At 42.1% G+C, this 17,870-nt stretch overlaps 1 protein-coding gene across 7 annotated transcripts in view; it reads right to left on the bottom strand.

Moving 5' to 3' along the window:
* Disp1 (dispatched RND transporter family member 1) overlaps nucleotides 1–17,870 on the bottom strand; it is a 154,536-nt gene that overhangs the window by 103,126 nt on the left and 33,540 nt on the right. For 2 of the 7 annotated variants that reach the window (XM_026779841.1, XM_026779838.1), the window contains exon 3: nucleotides 16,723–16,831. The exons of the other annotated variants lie outside the window; for them this stretch is intronic. The gene's annotated coding sequence lies outside the window, so the exon portion shown is untranslated. The remainder of the gene's footprint in view (nucleotides 1–16,722; nucleotides 16,832–17,870) is intronic. 7 annotated transcript variants of the gene reach the window in all.

Genomic DNA, 17,870 nt, shown 5'->3' with positions numbered 1-17,870 from the left:
GTGTTGTAGTTAGGGTTGCTATGAAGAGACACCATGGCACAGCAACTCTTACAATGAAAACACTGAATTGGGAAGGCTCTCTTACATTCAGAGGTTCAGTCCATTATCATCATGGCAGAGAATATGACAGCATGCAGGCACATGTGATGCTGGAATATTTCAGAGTCCTACATCTTACAGGCAGCAGGAAGTTGACTGACTGCCACAGTGGGGGAAGCTTGAGCAAGAGACCTCAAAGCCCACCCCCCACAGTAACACACTAACTCCAACAAGGCCACACCTCCTAATAGTGCCACTCCCTTTGGGGACCATTTTCTTTCAAACCGCCCCAGAGCACATCTGAAAATCTGCTTCCAGAAGGACACCAGTGTGAAGTGACAGTGACTTCAGAGGACAAACCAAATTTAATAAGTCACTTTCCATAGGAAATCTGCCATTGCTGTTTTAAGCTTTTCAGCTTTTAAGCAAAGAAAGTGAACCTGGGACACAGAGGGAGACCCTACTATAAAAACTACAAATTAAAAAGATCTTAAGTCTAAAATTCTATTAATGGATTTTCATTTATTTTCATTTTAACAAAAGTAATATGTAACACATTAAACAATATAATTATCAAACAAAAAGTAATTATTTCCCAAATGCCAATTCATGAAATATCAATATGTAACTGCTCTGACTCCTCTGGGATCATTCAATCAATACAAATATCACCTTTAAACACGCATGTAGACCCACATATGCCAGGCTTTGCTGTCCTTTTCGTGAAGTCATACTCTACAGCTGGGCTTTTATTTCTCTCCTGGCTATGCCTTTGATCGGCACCAGCAGCACTAACCAGTGTTTGCGGTCCCTGTAAAATGACCACATGGGGCAGACACAACATCACTATTCTCTCCATAGCCATCTCCCTGCCCTGCGAGCAGCTCAGCTCCCTCAAGTGTGTGCTCCAGCCCTGGATGCCTAGAGTCCTCATCTCTTTAGGTCATCTTCTCGCTAATGCCCACTTCAACAGGCAGGGAGCTAGCCCTGGGAGGAGAGAAAAACAGTGGAACTGATCTGCAAGCCTGCCCCCGACTGCCCTGTATTTTATCCTACATCGCTGCCTCGATCGCTCTGTACCCAAACTCTGACTTCTTTTATTATCTGCCAGCTGGAGGTAAATTATTCACAACCAAGATGTGCTGGACAGGAGACCATAAAAGCCAGGCTCTACTTCCAGCTCTGTCACCAACTACTGATGTGGCTCTGACAAGTTGCTTAACTGCTTGGAGGTGAACTTCTTGTAAATAATGAATTGCTTCAGCCAAGCAGCTTCTGACGCCCTTCACACTCAAGTCCTGACACTATACTGTTCCATAAGTGCAATGATGGCAGCCCTCAGTAGAGAAGTCACCGACAAGTTAAACAACAACAGTAATAACAACATAAAAGGAAATTAGCCCAAGAAAGCAACTATGTAAGTACCTCATGAGAACTCCAATTGCCTGAGAACTCCAACTGCCTGTTTACAGACGAAAAATATGCAGATCACACTATAAATGGCCGAGCCGCTGTAGCAGTACATATAAAATTTTACATTATTATGTTTGCCTTGGTTTCAACTATCTCACAGCTTGAAAATAAACCTTTTAAAGACAGAGCGAGTGATTAATGAGCATAAAATACTTTGGGGCTCTGCTGCTGTCTCAGCCATTCCATCTCCAGATGAAGGCTCTTCATCTGTAAAACGAAAAGTATGAAAGAAGACTCTCTTTTCAATTTAAAAAATAAAAGAAAGGTCAGGCAGAAGCTCCTGAGATTCATTCATTCTTTGCACACATCCTTGCTGAGCATCCACGACATGTCGAACAAACACTGTTCTGCCCAGGGATACACTGTGAAAAAGGAACATGGCCTCTTCCGTTGCCAGGGGATGCCTATGGCTCTGTACCTAGTGATGCTTCCTAACTCAAACTGGCCTTCCATAATTTGATTAAATATAAAGTGCATTATGTACTTTTAAATATTCTTTTTAAATAAATATTCTGCTGCACTTGTTATTAGAAATGGGGAAAACACTGGTTTTCACTTTACCTGACAAAGACAGTTCCACTATCAACACTGTACCTCAGTGACCCCTGGCAGGATGGGGTTTCCTTTCCCATTCCTCTTCTGGGTTGTATCCCCGGGGTTGATGTGTAATCCTAAAAAGATACTCCTAAAACCCAACAGGGGCCATGACTGAAAACTGAAAATGAAAACAAAATCATAACTGGCTAAAAATGCAAAGATGTATTTGGGACTACAGCCAAGAGGATGTGACAGCAATTTGTGTGTGTGTGTGTGTGTGTGTGTGTGTGTGTGTGTGTGTAAATCAGTAATAAGGGGCCAATAATTTAAAAGTTTGTGTTTGTAGAAATAAACCAAAACGGAGCAGGGACACACAGTATGACAATAGTGCCTTGCCTCATAGAACACAATTAGCTCTAAATGTCTACATTTGAAAGGCTTGAATATATAGAATGTGGATCTCAAGTTTACTCTAGAACAAAAGACTATTCATATAAATTGCCATTTCAGTTTTTCTTTAAACCAAAAAAAAAAAATGCCTTTAAGATTAGAGTGCTTTGACGGTTTTGATCTTTCTGTTCAGTTTTAAAAGACCTATTCCCTCATAAGTATGAAGAGAAAGCCTAAAATAAATATGTCCCTCTGGTTAGAAAATCCACAGTGAAGAAAAAGTCCTTGTAACAAAAGCAATTCCCAGTTGCCCTGTGGAAAAGCTACGCTGAGCATGAAGCTATGTCTTTCCAATTTGCCTGGAAGTGTGAGAGACTCATGTTAGAAACTGGTACGAGATGCCACAGCTACAATTAACACAGCTGAGGTAAATAAACAAAAGAGTAAAACAAGTAGAGACCCCTTTTGAAGCATGTTCCTAAGAATAAAGGACGAGGTTATGAGACTAGGGTGTAGTTTTAATTACATCACAGAGAAAAACTGCTAGTGGCTGTCCTAAACTGTCACTGTTTAACCGTGGCGGGCCCAGGGGAAAGAAAGCCTACTGTTTTTCCCAAGACTACACACAGAGTTAATAATGTAATTTGGGAATGAATCCTAAGGTTATCAGAACTTTCTGGTCACCAGCTCCTAAGTTAGTCCCAAGCATTCCTGCGTTAGCAGCCTAATTACAAGGAGCAGTGGTGGGAGCTCTGTCTGTCTGTCTGTCTGTCTGTCTGTCTGTCTGTCTGTCTGTCTGTCAGCAGGAGGCACAGGAAGGGATTCAGATGAAGAACATATTTCACATTGCTACAGATGACAGGTGTGAAAAACGAGCCAGACAAAGTCTGCAAGCTAATTCTGTAATTAGAAATGCTGAAATCTGTTCAGTGCTGCTGCCCACAGCCAAGATGGTTTAAAGCAGACAAAGGAGCCATTTTTCTTACTGAGCAATTTTATTTTAAGTTATGACTTTTTCTTATTGAAAAAAAAACTAGATGTTAATAGTTCACAGTAATTGAATAATCTATTATATTCATATTTTAAACAGTACAAAGCAAGGATATTTATATAGTTGTATATCATATAGTCAAAAGCAGTGGTTCTCAACCTTCCTAATGCTGCAACTCTTTAATACAGTTCCTCATATTGTGGGGGACCCCCAACCATATAATTACATTCATTGCTACTTCATAACTAATTTTGGTACTGTTATGAATTGTAATATAAATATTTTTTGGAGGCAGAGGTTTTCAAAGAGGTCATGACCTACAGGTTAAGAACAACTGTCAAAAATTGCTTCTTCTATTTCACACTGAACACTGACCATGCAGTGAGTATACCTGACACTGTAACTGTTTATTAACTCCTTAATCCAAACAAATCACTTAATGACAACGCAGGAGTCCTAACAGGAATAGAAAACAATACTATAGAGCCGAGTTTTATTTTTACTGTTAGAAAGTTACAAACAGAATCTGGACTGAGTACTGCAGTGCTGTAATAATCAATATCAATCTTAATTTGGACAGAATGTAGACATACACCGATGTGGGTCCCCTCTGTATGCTGTGAATATATTTTATTACCACTGGTTAATAAAGAAGCTGCTTTGGCCTATGACAGGGCAGAATAGAGCAAGGAGGGAATTCCAAGCAGAGACAGAGGAGAAAAGAAGGTGGAGTCACAAAGGAACACAATGTAGCTGCCCAAGGAGACAGATGCCAGAACACCAGAACCGTACCCAGTAGGTCACAGGCTCATGGTGACACACAGATTCAGAGAAATGGGTTAATTCAAGATCTAAGAGTTAGCTAGACATATGCACAAGCCATTGGCCAGTGTTGTAATTAATATAGGTTCTGTGTGATTATTTTGGGTCTGGACAGCCAGGAACGAATGAGCAGTCTCCACCTACAATACACATATATTTCTTAGCTTGGTTCCTGAAAAACATGAGACCTAATGGCATCTCCAGCCAATGAAATGTTAGCAGCAATGATTACACAAAGCACTCAGATCTTGGTTTTAAAATACCGTTTTCCATAAAAAGGACCCAGGGTCCTTAGAAAAAAGACTGGGTCTAAGACTAAGCTAGACAGTACAAAAAGAACTGTGAAAACCTTAACATAACAGAAGGATAATGCAGACTGAATAAATGATGAGGTCATCAAAAGGACGAGGCTGTTTACAGGTCTCCCACTACCAGACCTGAACTAATGTAAGCAGCAAAACATTTAATGCCAGTAATAATTAATGTAAGTAGTGAAATATAACCTATTGGATAGAATAAGAATCTGTGAGTTCAAACTAATATAAATAAACCTAAAGAAGGGAGCCTTCCTTAATACAACAGCACCAATGAGCTGAAAGTATGGGACCGCGGGCATCTAATGAGGAACAAGCTAGTTTAAATCACAGAGGAATTACAGAGGGAGAAACGATAACTTGACACTGGGGAAGTCCTGCGCATCTTAATCAATTTATCAATAGTACTGGTACACACTGGTATCATGTGCCCACCGACATACCTGGGAGCAGAGCTCCCCTTCCACGAGTCTCCACAGAACTTCAAAACCTTACTCTCGTTAAGAGTGTTTGTTTTACAAACCCACAGTAAGGGACAGTTTTCAAAACAATTGACCCAAATTCTTCAAAAAATATACAAGCCAAGAGCACTTTAGTGGCCGACTGAAGGGCAGAAAAGGCTTAGCCATGTAAAAGCAGAGCTCAGGGAGAGCAGGATGGGGATGTGAGGACCACGTCACTAACCTCCCACGTCTCAAAGTACAGCCAAACAAAAACACAGGAATAAGCACAGCAGCCAAGTGGCTGGTTGGTTTTCTCACAGTCCCTCACTGGACGCACAGTCCTCCGCCTGCCAGTGGAAAGTGAGGTGAGCAGAACCCCCCACCCTCGGAGGACACCCCGCTTGAAAGCACTAGAAATCCTTCTCATCGCTTTCTCTGGGTGTGATCCACACTCCATGGGGTGGGAACACTTTCTTCTCTTGGTCTACTAGAAGTCACACGACAGATAACATTTAAAATAACGTATCTCGTGATATTTCTTCTTCTCTAAAACCTGTGTGACCTCTGATGGTATCCCTAGAGAACTGAGGGAGAAATGTATATGTTTTCTTTATGCTTTATTAATGCCAGGCATCACTTTAACAAAAGAAACTAAATGATTTATTGTGATGTTTTCAAACAGCAGAAAGAAAATTATGAGAAACAGCAGATGATGAAAACTGAAAATGTCTCTGAAGTTGGAGGGCCTTAAGTGTTATGATCAAGGAGTGGAGGGAGGGAGGAGGTGCAGACAGACTAACAGCAGCCATCAACACTTTGGAATCTTTCCAGTAGGGAACATTCCTCCTGACAAGCATATGAACGCTCTGAAAGTCTGAGCAAATAGTGACAGCACCACTCAGAAACAGGACCAGAGTAACGACGGTGAGCCACACTAACCACTGTGTGCTGAGTAGTTCATCTTCTTTATTTCACTGAATCCATGCCACAACCTCCATCACAGAGAAACCATGACCCTTCTGAGGAAATTGGGATTCCCAAGGGAAGATAAGTAGAATGGTTAGTAAGTAGTAGAGATGGGTTTGAAATCCAGGCTTGTCTAACTCAAAAGCCATGCTCTTTTAAACACGAATACTCTCCTTCTCAATGGCATACGACAATGTCAGTCAGATATGCGGGAATCCACTATCACATCTACTATGACTGCCATTAAACAGCAAACAGAGCCAACCATCCTGGATCTTGCAGAACGTACAACATACACCAAATAACTCAAAGGAACAACACTGGCACATCAGTGGCCTTCATTACTGTGAAATGTCTTATCATTAATTGGAAGCTACAACAAGAGAATCATAAGTGACTTTATCAGAGAAAACAACTCACTGCAAAAGATTCCCCAGGCCACGAGGCTACAATTTCACTACTGTACTGATAAGCCAAAAGACCACATCAATCCAGAGAGGTGTGCTGGCTACTTTTATGTATCCCATAGGCCTGCCAGAGCAAGTTAAAAGAGAAAAGATTTATTCTGGTTCCTGCGGCCCATGGTTGCTTGGGTCCATGAGCTCAGGCAGAGCATCACGGTGGAGGGAGCTGATGGAGAAGGTGGACAGAAGCACTGACTGAAGGGACTGCTGTAAGCTTCAAAGGCACACCAACAATGACCACTCCGGCCCTCTAGGCCTAAAGTTCTCAGTTCTCAGAACCTCCCAAAACAGTGCCACAGTCACTCAACAAAAGAGCCTGTGAGGAACAACACAAAAGATGAATCAGCAGTGGGAGCAGAAAGAAAAGGATAAGGATCACACAAAGCGTTCCCTGAAGATACTCAGGCCACAGACATGGCCTCAACACACAAAGGGATGCAACATGGTAGCATTAAATTTTGGCTTTACCAAAATAAATCTACACTGTTCGTAACTACTTTCACAGACGTGTAATAATGGAGGTCCTCCGCCAGCCATAACCTCAGCGATCTCTAGTTGCCACGCCCACAATGCACTTAACATTAACAGTGGAAGCTCCCACACTGCCATCCTAGCTCGCTCACACCATTCTCCTTCCCTCTTTCTCAGTACATTCAAAACACCACTGTTATTTACATCAATGTTTGGTGTTTTACATTAAGACTGTTGAAATATGACCAGTCTGGTCTACAGAGTGAGTTCCAGGACAGCTAGAGCTACACAGTTTGTCCCTGTCTCAAAAGACACAAACAAACAAAAACAAGACTATTTCCAACTGACAAAAAAAAAAAAAAGATAAATTGTCTTTTTTGAAAAAACAATGTTTCCTTCTCATTAGCTCCTATTTAATTTATTGTATATCTTTTCTACAAAAGAAGATGCTAATTTCAGTCAAAATATCTGAGAATCTACTATGCATATGGTGTGTGCTAGGCATAGAATAGTGAGCAAGAGCAGAAAAATATTCACCAGTCCAAGTGCTGGAGTCCAGACCACAGACCACAGAGCTGAATGGAAGAACAGCCATTCACCTCAAACTTCCTAAGGATCTTTCTATTAGTCAGTTGTTTAGCAGCTTTCCAAGTATTCTCCTGAACCTCCACCTCCGCTCTCGTCTACATTTCCTTGCACTCAAACGCACCCTCAAAAAGCTGTCCTATTTCACCTCCTTATGCCGAGTAAGTAGCATTAAATGACCAGGAATCTTTATTACCTACGGCCCTGCTGCTCTTATGGATACTGCTCATCCTCTTACCTCAGGAGTTACAAGTTTTGAAAAGTATTCTGTTCTGATCATGATTCTGTCCCTTTCACATTCTTTTTGATCTATTTTGGTTTCATTAATAGAAAAGACTTTGTTTAAATATGTCTGCTCAAGTCAAGAAAGCGAGTGAACAGTAGATAAGCTGAACTGTGTGCAATGCATTATCGCATGACATCATCATAAACTAACAAGGCAAACGAGCTTTGCCAATGGGGACCCAAAACCACTGTGTGTAGACCTTCTTCTAACTAGTCTACACAAGAACCACTTCCCTTTCTCCTGTGTGTCCTTCTTTGAGGTGGAGCGTGTAAGAAGCATTACTGAGCCCAGTAGCCTTCTGTGAGCACGCCATTAAAGCAGGCAGAGCGTCACAGGTCGGCAAGCAAATCCTTGTTTGACCTTGATAAAACCTTGGGTAGACCATCTTATTCCAACACTTGTACCAGGCTTTTTCTATGAGGCCACCAACCATCTCCCAAGTCATGACACAGAGACTTCTTATTAGTTTTAAATGTTCAGCCTAGGTTAGGCTCTTTCTGGCTAGGGCTTTTTAACTAAAACTAACCTGTTTCTTCTTATCTACATTTTGCCTTGGGGCTTTTTACTTTTTCTTTCTTGCTTGCAGTCTGTATGTCTGTCTGGCTGACAGCTGCCTGGCTTCTGGCTCTTGGCAGCTCTCTCTTTCTCCTCTTTTTCTCTCTGCCAGACAGCCCCACCTATCCCTTTCCTGCCTAGCTATTGGCCATTCAACTTTTATATTAGACCAATCAGGTGCCTTAGGTAGGCAAGGTGAAACAGATGCAACACATCTTTACACAATTAAACACACACCCTTACATATTAAACAAATGTAGTACAAACAAATGTAACACATCTTTACACAGCTAAATATTCTGCAGCATAAATAAATGCAGCACATCTTTGAAGTTAAAATAATATTCCACAACAAACTTACTCTCAGAACATCCCTACAATGGCCAAGGATGTCATATCTACTCACACCCTCATGACCTCTGAGCTCTCCATTCCTTATTTTAATCATAGTACCTGGGGTGATAATGTGAACATGTATCTAGTGCTCACAGAAGCCAAAGATGTCAGATCCGCCCCCACGCCTGGAACTGGGATTACAGGTGGTTGTGAGCCACCTGACATGAGTGCTGGGAACTGAACCTGGGTCCCCTAAACGAGCTCTCTCTCCAGCCATGCCCTATCTCTTACTTCTTTCCACCATGTTCACGACCTTGGTTCTCACAGGTCTCCAGGCCTTCACTAGTCATCTCGGTGCCTACAACAGCCTACTCCAAAAAGCTTAGCTCAATCCCTACTTTCCAAGTCACTGTGCGAGTAAGTCTACGCAGCCACCTCTTTGTAAAACATGACCAGCCTCTCCCCTTCCATCCCCTTCCATCCCCTTCCCTCCCCTCCCCTCAGCATGCCTAACCCCCCTCACCGCATTTTCTCCTGCGCTGTCATCTTCTAGCACTATTTAAATCAATTCATTAGTATGGCGTGTGTTATCTCCTCCCCTAAGGGTAAAGAATGTTCCTACTTCAATGACTCATGCATACCTGGTGCACATGAGTCTGTGACTTTCCAGAGCTTCCCCTTCAATTGCAGCCTTTGTTTCCACCCTGCAAACACCTACCTCATCACTATTCACTAATTTCCAAATATTGTTCAAGTCTTTACTATTGTTGTGACCCCTCCATTTTGGTGTGTCCTTTTCAGTAGGATTTCAAAGAGGAGCAGAAAAGCAAGCGCGAGGTGGGTCCACATTCACTGGTCCTGGAGCTTCCCCCTTTCTTCGCTACCCTTTGTGTCCAGCACACCTCTAGACATGAGTGAGTGCTGCACACAGCTATGCCCCAGTGGTTTGCTTCCTTCTCAGGCTGTATCTGAGGACACGGTGTCTACTTTGACAAGTCCAGTCTTCCCAAAGGGATGGTGTCCTGAGGACTCTGAAACACATCAGGCTGAAAGGCAAACGTCTTCAAAGCCTCTTGGGAGAAGCCCAGCAAAGATTTTATTTTTTGATAAATTTAGCCATAAATTGAATAGTTTTATACTTCTAAGTTCCAATAGAAGAGAACTAAATTAGTTATTTTTTTATAAAAAACGGAGGACTAAAAATGTAATATAAGATAAATGAGCAGGTAGGCAGGCAATTTACGAAGCCCTGTAACTACCACTTTCTGAATACCAGGCATACCTCAGACATTCATATCTGCCTTATCATTACTCCTCCTACCAACTCTGTAATTTACTACCTGGCTCATAAACTAAAAACCTAACTAAGACATCACCCATCACAGAGCCAACTGAGATATAAACTCAGAACTGTCCATCATGTTGTTTTTAAGTATTAACAAAGATAACCTAAAATATGAAATGATGTGGGATATGGCGGTAAGTGCCTGAAACCCCAGTACTGAGAAGAGACAACAGGTCACAAATTCACAGCCAGCCTGGGCTACTAGCCAGAAAACCAGAAAGGATAGAGAGAGGCTCAATGGGTAAAGCCTGATGATCTGAGACCTTCATGGAAGGTAGACAGACAGAGAGAACCAAATCCTGCAAGCTGTTTTCTGACCTCCACGTGTGTACCCTGATACACACACACACACACACACACACACACACGCACACACACACACAAACACACACACATACACACACGCACACACACGCACATGGTGGGGACAAATGAATGCAATTTGTATTTGGAAATCGAGGGAAACAGGGAGGGTGAGGAGAAGAAGAGAAAAAGAGAAAATCCACCTTAATTTGTTCAGAATAGAATGGTAACTGGTGAGGGTACTTTGAATGTTTCTAAAAGTCTTGTAATGAGTGAAAAGAATATAATAAGCAAAAATATAATGCTCATTTAATTAATTTCACATTCTGCCTCAAAATGTCAAACGTAACCAAAAAGTATTTTAGGCAGGAAATAGCTGCTTTCTATGGCATCAACTTCCAAAGTTCTTATTTTTCCATGATGCCCCAACACGGCTGTCTTCTCCTGTACTACGTCCATCATCAAGCCCATATTCACAAGAGCCCTGAAACAAAGCCTAATTGTGTCCATGTGGAAAGGACCAACTATCTGCAGTTCTAGAATCCCAGGCACATTAGCACTGACTTCTCATGGGAAAAGGGCAAACACTGCCTTTAAGTTCAGAAGAGGAAAATTAAAAACAGTGAGCAGCCATACCTGGATTATAGTGACTGACAGCAACACAGCCTGGAACTATTAGTTTCATCTGGGCCGGAAGGAATCTCAACAGAGGAATTTTTGGCTGCAGACATATTTGCTGAGAATTTTGAGAACTAACACGTATCCACTAGAGAGGAATGTGGCTACGCAAATCTCAGCAGCACATAGGTCAGTGCAGCCAAAGGACTGCGTGTCAAAATTAAGTTTTTAATTTTTCCATTTGAACTTGATAAAAAAAATAAATGACAGTTGTAGTATTCAAAATATCCACACCCCAGAGTGGCCAAACTACATAATTTAATATCTTTGTGAACATGAAACCTTTTCCCCCAGGACAGATTTTTCAAAATATTCAATGTTCTGTTTGGTTCTCATCTTGCAAGCAGCTGGAATCTTTTTTGAAACTGGAGAATGATGGGCTTGCCCTCTGCTGTAACTGGAGAAAAATTCCTGTCATATTAGATAGAGAGCATGCAAATCTCATACCTACAGAACATAAATTATTTTTATATTATGTGAAATTTAAACTTAAAAAAATTGAAAGGTAGGAAGAATATGCTTGAAAATAAAAAAGAAGCATTTGACACTCCAGAATTAAGGTAACTGCTCTTGAAATTTAGTTTCATTAAGTATGGAAAGTTCTTGGCCAGCAAGCGAGGTAAACTGAGAGTCAGAATGCCTGCTCTAATGAAGACCTGGCTTCTGACTTGAGAAGTGTGCCGACAGTCTATCTGCTGGCTCATAATGGCTCCCACGTGTTGGCCCTGCAGAGGTTACAGCTCATTACTGGTAAAATGTGCTGCTTTCTAAAGACTGTGTCTTGTTGCTTACTCCATGTAGTCTTCCTAATGAAGATAACATATTTTTCCAGTTAGGTAGATCTAAGAACATAATTTTGAGGACCTTGAAACATTAATTGCTTAAATCTATCATTTTTGACAGGTCTTAAATGGCTTCTAAAAACCTTATAGCTAAAGTGTCACATAATCTTTTTCCATCTCCTATCTGCCTACGGGCAGCAGAGAATGTTGGGAGGGCAGAGGACAGCAGCCCAGGTGAGAGCTCTTGCTGTGGCTTCTTATAGTAGGTGACAAGTTCAAGCACTAGTCTCAGGAACTTGAACTCAGAAATGACTTACTACCAAGAAGCAAAAATAAGGACGATGGACACGCGCAGAGACACACAAGGACACACACACACAAACAATACACTGATACACAGACACACACAGACACACAGACACACACACACACACACACACTAGGACTCCAGAAAAGCCACTCTCCTGTTCTCCAATGTCCTGCTCAGCCCAAGCAGTGAAGTATACTATATGACCCCTCACCACTGAAAGGAGGGACACAGAGGCCTCCAGTTCATCATCTCTACAGAGGGGTTAGACAGATAAGCACTGTCTGAACAGTCTTTCCTAGAGACCCACGCCCAAAGCAGTCTCCAAAACAGACTGGAGTTCTTTATGTCAGCCTGAGTAAGGGATCTGCCACCAGGGAAACAAAAGCCAGAACCCTCCAGGCTCACTCCTCTTTATCAGTTGTGGCCAACATCTCCTGCATGGATCATCATGTATTGAATGAAATTTGTTTCAGAGTCCAAAAGCTTTTGTATCACCACTGCTACATGGCCAAACATAAAGGCCTGCCACCTATTTCACTATTAAAATACAGAACAAAGATTAACAGTGAGAAAATGAAAGTCTTTCTATCAAATCACTACTTGTATATGACACCCTACAATCTAACTCTCCCAGGGGAGCGATTTTGGTGGCTGTAATTGACTGTCTCCTCAGACTCTATTCAGGCCTTTGATGTACTTAAGACCACGTGCATAGGAATTACAGTACAGAGATGTGAACAATCTTTCTTTTTTGGAGGACAAGGGCCCTGTGTGCTATGTTCACTCTTGGGCACCAAGAGCCTAACACATGTTAGACACTCCTTTCATTTCTGTTAGATAATTTCAGTGCATGTTGTTCGGTCACTAGCCCAGAGCTGATGGCTGAGGACACATGGCACTTGTGTTTGTCCATCTGATCTGATTATTACACGCACAGGAAAGGACCCTGAGAACACGTGCATTTCTGAGGTCAGGGTCCCAGTGCAGAGATGAAAGCAGCGCAGCTTTCAGAGGCAGGCTCCTTTTCCGTGGGCTTTCACAGACACTAAGATGCATGATAATGCCTTGCTTGGTTATCTCATTTTCCTGGAGGAATTCTAAATTCTTCCAGCTGACACGATGATTCATGTGCATGATGATTTTAGTTAAGAAAACAACTATGGTCCTCTGGCCAGCTAGAAATAATACACTGTGAGGCTACATGACTGGTTGGAGCTGCCTTTAGCCTTTGAAGGAAGGCAAAAGAAATCCAAAATGCTGTCAATGTGTATTTTTTTCTGGCGAATTTATAACTAACTTCAGAACATTCTTTTTTCACTAGACAATTATCTTCTAAAATACTGAACACTTTGGTTCCAAGTTGGCACAACATTTCACATATAAGAAAAGGGAAATCAAAACAAAAACAATTTGCCATGTTTCAAACTGAGCTGGCCATTTACTAGGAATATTGGTGCATTTGTTACTTTTCTACCACTGTGATGAAACACCATGACCAAGGCAACTGACCAAGGAAAAGGATTGTGTGGGTTTATTGTTCCTGAGGGTTAGCGTCTATGAAAGCGAAATGAAGGCATGGTGGCCTGAGCAGGGATCGGAGAGCTCAAATCTTGAACCTCAACACAAACACAAAGCAAAGAGAGTGAAGTGGAAACAAAGTGCTTAAATTCTCAAAGCCTGCTTCCAGTGACACACTTCCCCCAAGGCCGCACTTCCTAAAATCCCCAAATACTGCTACCAACTAGGAACCAAGTTTCCAAATGCCAGAGCCTATGGGCGACATTCTCATTAAAACTGCGACAATTTGAAGCTGAGAAAAATAACTTTTAGGGAATACACACAGCCGTATCTCTGAAAGTGTGAAGAAACTACAGCAAGGCTGCTGCATGCAGAGTGGAGCAGGATAACCAAGTCGGGGCAAAGCTCCTGCTAACACAGTGACGGAAACTCACACACTCTGAGTGCAGACAGCAGCAAAGCTCGCGGTGAAGAGGGTCCTCACACCAACAAGGCAGGTGGGAAGGAGGCTAGCAAGTCACCTGGGAGGAAAGGGCAATTATATCCCAGGAAGCAACAGTTCCTAACCTTACAGAGATCATGAAATGTTCTGAACAGCGTCAGAAGTGAGAAACCTCTCTCTTGTAAAAACACATATGCATACCATTTCAGAGATCCTGAGGTCTCAGGTGAAAGGTTTCCAGTGGAGAGCTGCATGCCTGTGAAGTAACGGAGAAAGAGTGGCACTGGGCTACTCAATAACGGAATGGGAATTGGAGATTGGAAAATTTAAGATGATAATACACATTAGATGAAGTAGAAAAAAGGGGGGAGTCAGGGGATGGAGAGATGGCTTAGCAGTTAAGAGCACTATTGCTTCTTGCAGAGGACCCAAACGCAGACCCCAGCACCCGGTCAGGCAGCTCATAGTCACCTACCGTCCTCCCAACCCCCATAACTAAAAACAAAACAAACAAACAAACAAAAAACCTACAGGTTTAAGAGACTAGAGAAAAGTCAATGAAGAATAATATGAGAGCTAAAGGAACCTACACATCTAAAGGAGAAGAAAAAATGAGGGTGGGAAAGCAAGACAGAGAGCGAGCACAGGAGAAGACAGGAAATGTCTGCTTGTGCTGACATGCTCAGCATTCTCTCGTGTTAACTTTCCTCTCACAGAACCCTTATGAGGCCTGTCTTATGCACGTCACAGCTCAAGAGACTGATGTAGACACTGATAAGTGTCCCTTGACAGTTAGGAGTTAACAAAGCCAGTCTCTCAATCTTTATTAGTAATGCCTGCTATACAATCTGCCCTGTGACACCCTGAAAACGGCCTTGAAGGGCAGTTTTCTACTGAAGGTGATATTAGAATACAAATCCTTGCTAAATTACATTCACAGATAATGTCATGATTTGCTCTCCAACTGAAATGGTACTTTCAACTTTTTTTTTTTAAATTCTATAAATTCAAAATCCTCCAAGTGTATGAGATTGTGAAGAGCTGAGCACAGAAACATGGCCTGTGGCAGTGCCTGCTGCTGGGGAAGGGCCGGCTCTGACTGGGAGCCACACCTTCCTTTCCCAGCCAGGCTGCCAGCTGCTCCAAAATCATGGCTCCATTCTTCAACTGCACTGACCCTGAAAGGTTTATGACACACAGATTTGCTCGAGTGAATCTCATTACGGTTTTTATTTTAAAGAGCTGGGTTTTTTTTTTTTTTGGTGGGTTTTTTTTTGTATGAATACTAGGTTTACAAGTACCTGTTCTCAAAGTTTCTCTAATTGGTATTTTCCACATGGCTAATGGGTAAAAATGGAGAAGCTGTGTTTCAAAGCTGGAGCATGCCCTGATAATGTGTTTCTCTTTTATAAGTGAATGACTGAAATTATCTTGTCACAGGTGTTAAACAAACACAAAACAGATGAACTCAAATACATTAACTAAGTTTTATGAAATCTAGAAGAACTTTAGTGGTAGAACAAAGGCCCACTTAGAGAAAAAGATGCTAGAGCCAAGTGCTGTTGCTGCCACCATCCTGGATGCACACAACCGCTATCTGTGATTATGCGGGACCTCTGCGGTTCAACATCTTAGATACAGAAGAGACATGGGGGAGGAGAAGCCACCGGAGGTAGGTACCACACTTTTTATCTCTGCAGTTGGTACACAGGATTGGGGTGTGTGGAGAGGGAGAGCCAAGCACATTTTGTCTCTGCGGTTGGTATACAAAGTTGGGGTACATAGAGCAGGACAGAGAAGCACACTTTGTCTTTGCAGTTGGTATACAGGATTTGGGGGTGCACAGAACAGGACAAACAAGCACATTTTGTCCCGGCAGTTGGTATACAGGGTTGGGGTGTGTGGAGGGACACAGACAAGCCCTTTGAGACAATTCATGGGAATTTAGGATAAAAATATCACTTAAGCATCCTCCTTATCCCTGTATTTAGGAAAATGCCTGAGTGAGTATATGAACCCGTGCCCTCTGACCTCACTACCCCACAGTCATGGAAGATGAACAGTACACGCACTGGAGGGTATTATCTGTGCTTATCTGTTTCTACGCCCGTTTTCCCACCAGACTGTGAGCTGCCCAGGGCAGATGTATCACAGCTCAGTGTCTGGTGCACTAGGTATAAAATAAACAAGCATTAAGTTAATAAGACACAGGACTCTGCTCTCAGAGCTTATAATCCAGAATACCTATAATCTCAAGAGCTAAGTTTTATCTAAACTAACACAGCTGGCGTGTGTGAACATAAAAGATCACTGTTCCATAGTCATTATAAAAGTAGGCTCTAAGCTTCCAGTGGGAGGGAGGTCAGAACTTTGTGGAGAGGGTTGTGGAGGGTAAGGCCTGGCTAGATACCCGGACTAGCCTTGAACTAACAAACTCCCGCTTCAGCCTCCAAAATGCTGAGGCTACAAACATGCATCACCAGGACCAGCTCGACACCTCTTCTCATACTTCCACATGTGGCCCCTTGCTGGAATCTACTCTCAGGATTTATCTACTGATTCATCTACTCTGTGACAGCAGAAATGGCTTATGTGCTGATTCAACTCTTCCAGGCTGGCGGCGCTCACGTACAGCTTGATTACTCACTGAAGTAAACACCACACTGCCTCACCTCCAGGTACAGTGGAAGCAGCAGAATACAGAATCAGGGCAAGGCGTAACTAGACAATGGGGCCGGTATTTCAACCAGTGTGGGAAACATGGATTAACCAGTGTTGATGCTGCAATAAAAAAAAAGAAACAAATGTAGATATATACACACTATACAACACCTATATTAATATATACATATATATATATACTTGCATATATATGGTTAGTGGCATTTAGAATCAAAGATCTGCACACTACATTTGCTCACTGCTATGATGATATCATTGCTTCTTTAAATTTATTTTTATTAATTAATTTAACCCGATCAGTTCCCCTCCCTCCCTTCTCAATTTCCAGTCCCTCCTCCAACCTCCTCTTTTCTCACCCCATCCCATCCACTTCTCCTTTCTCTTCAGAAAAGGCAGGCCTCCTATGTATACCAGCCATCTATGGTACATCAAGCTGCAGTGAGACTAGGCACCTCTTCTCCTATTGAGGTTGGAAGAGGCAACCCAGCAGAGCTTACAATTTTCCCTGCCTACAAGTTATGCTGGGGTAAAGGTGGCACAGAAATTATGGGAGTAGCCAACCAATGAATGATCCAGCTTGAGACCCATACCATGAGAAGGAGCTCACCCCTGACACTGCTTGGACACAGAAGAAAGTGATTGACAAACTGCCAATATAGGCAGAACTGTCTTTTAAGTTTCCTGCTTCATGAAATAGTCTGCTGGATACTATGGGCCGGAAGACTGAAGATGGGTGCCTGCAATGTTACAGCAAGATGTCTTGTCAATTCTAGAGTTTTAGAAGTTGCTTACAATGGACTTCCTGTTTACTTAGGTAATAGTATATCTTCTGGAGTCTTTGACAGAGTTGAAGAATAGATAGCTATAGTTTTCCTTAGTTATTATAAAAGATAAAGTAGATATAAATACTGTAGCTGCAATTCTTGCTTAATACCTGTTTTGTTACATGAAATTTTACTATGTTAAAGTTAAAACCTTCCTTTTTATTTAGAGAGAAAAGAGGAGGTGATGTATGCTGTGAATATGTTTTACTGCCATTGGGTAATAATAAAGAAACTGCTTTCGGCCAATGGCTTAACAGAATATAGCCAGGCTGGAAGATACATACATACATACACACATGTATCATACACACATG

Source organism: Microtus ochrogaster, chromosome 6 (genome assembly GCF_000317375.1).
Source record: "Microtus ochrogaster isolate Prairie Vole_2 chromosome 6, MicOch1.0, whole genome shotgun sequence".
NCBI lineage: Eukaryota > Metazoa > Chordata > Mammalia > Rodentia > Cricetidae > Microtus > Microtus ochrogaster.
This window is presented reverse-complemented; position numbering and strand designations above follow the sequence as displayed.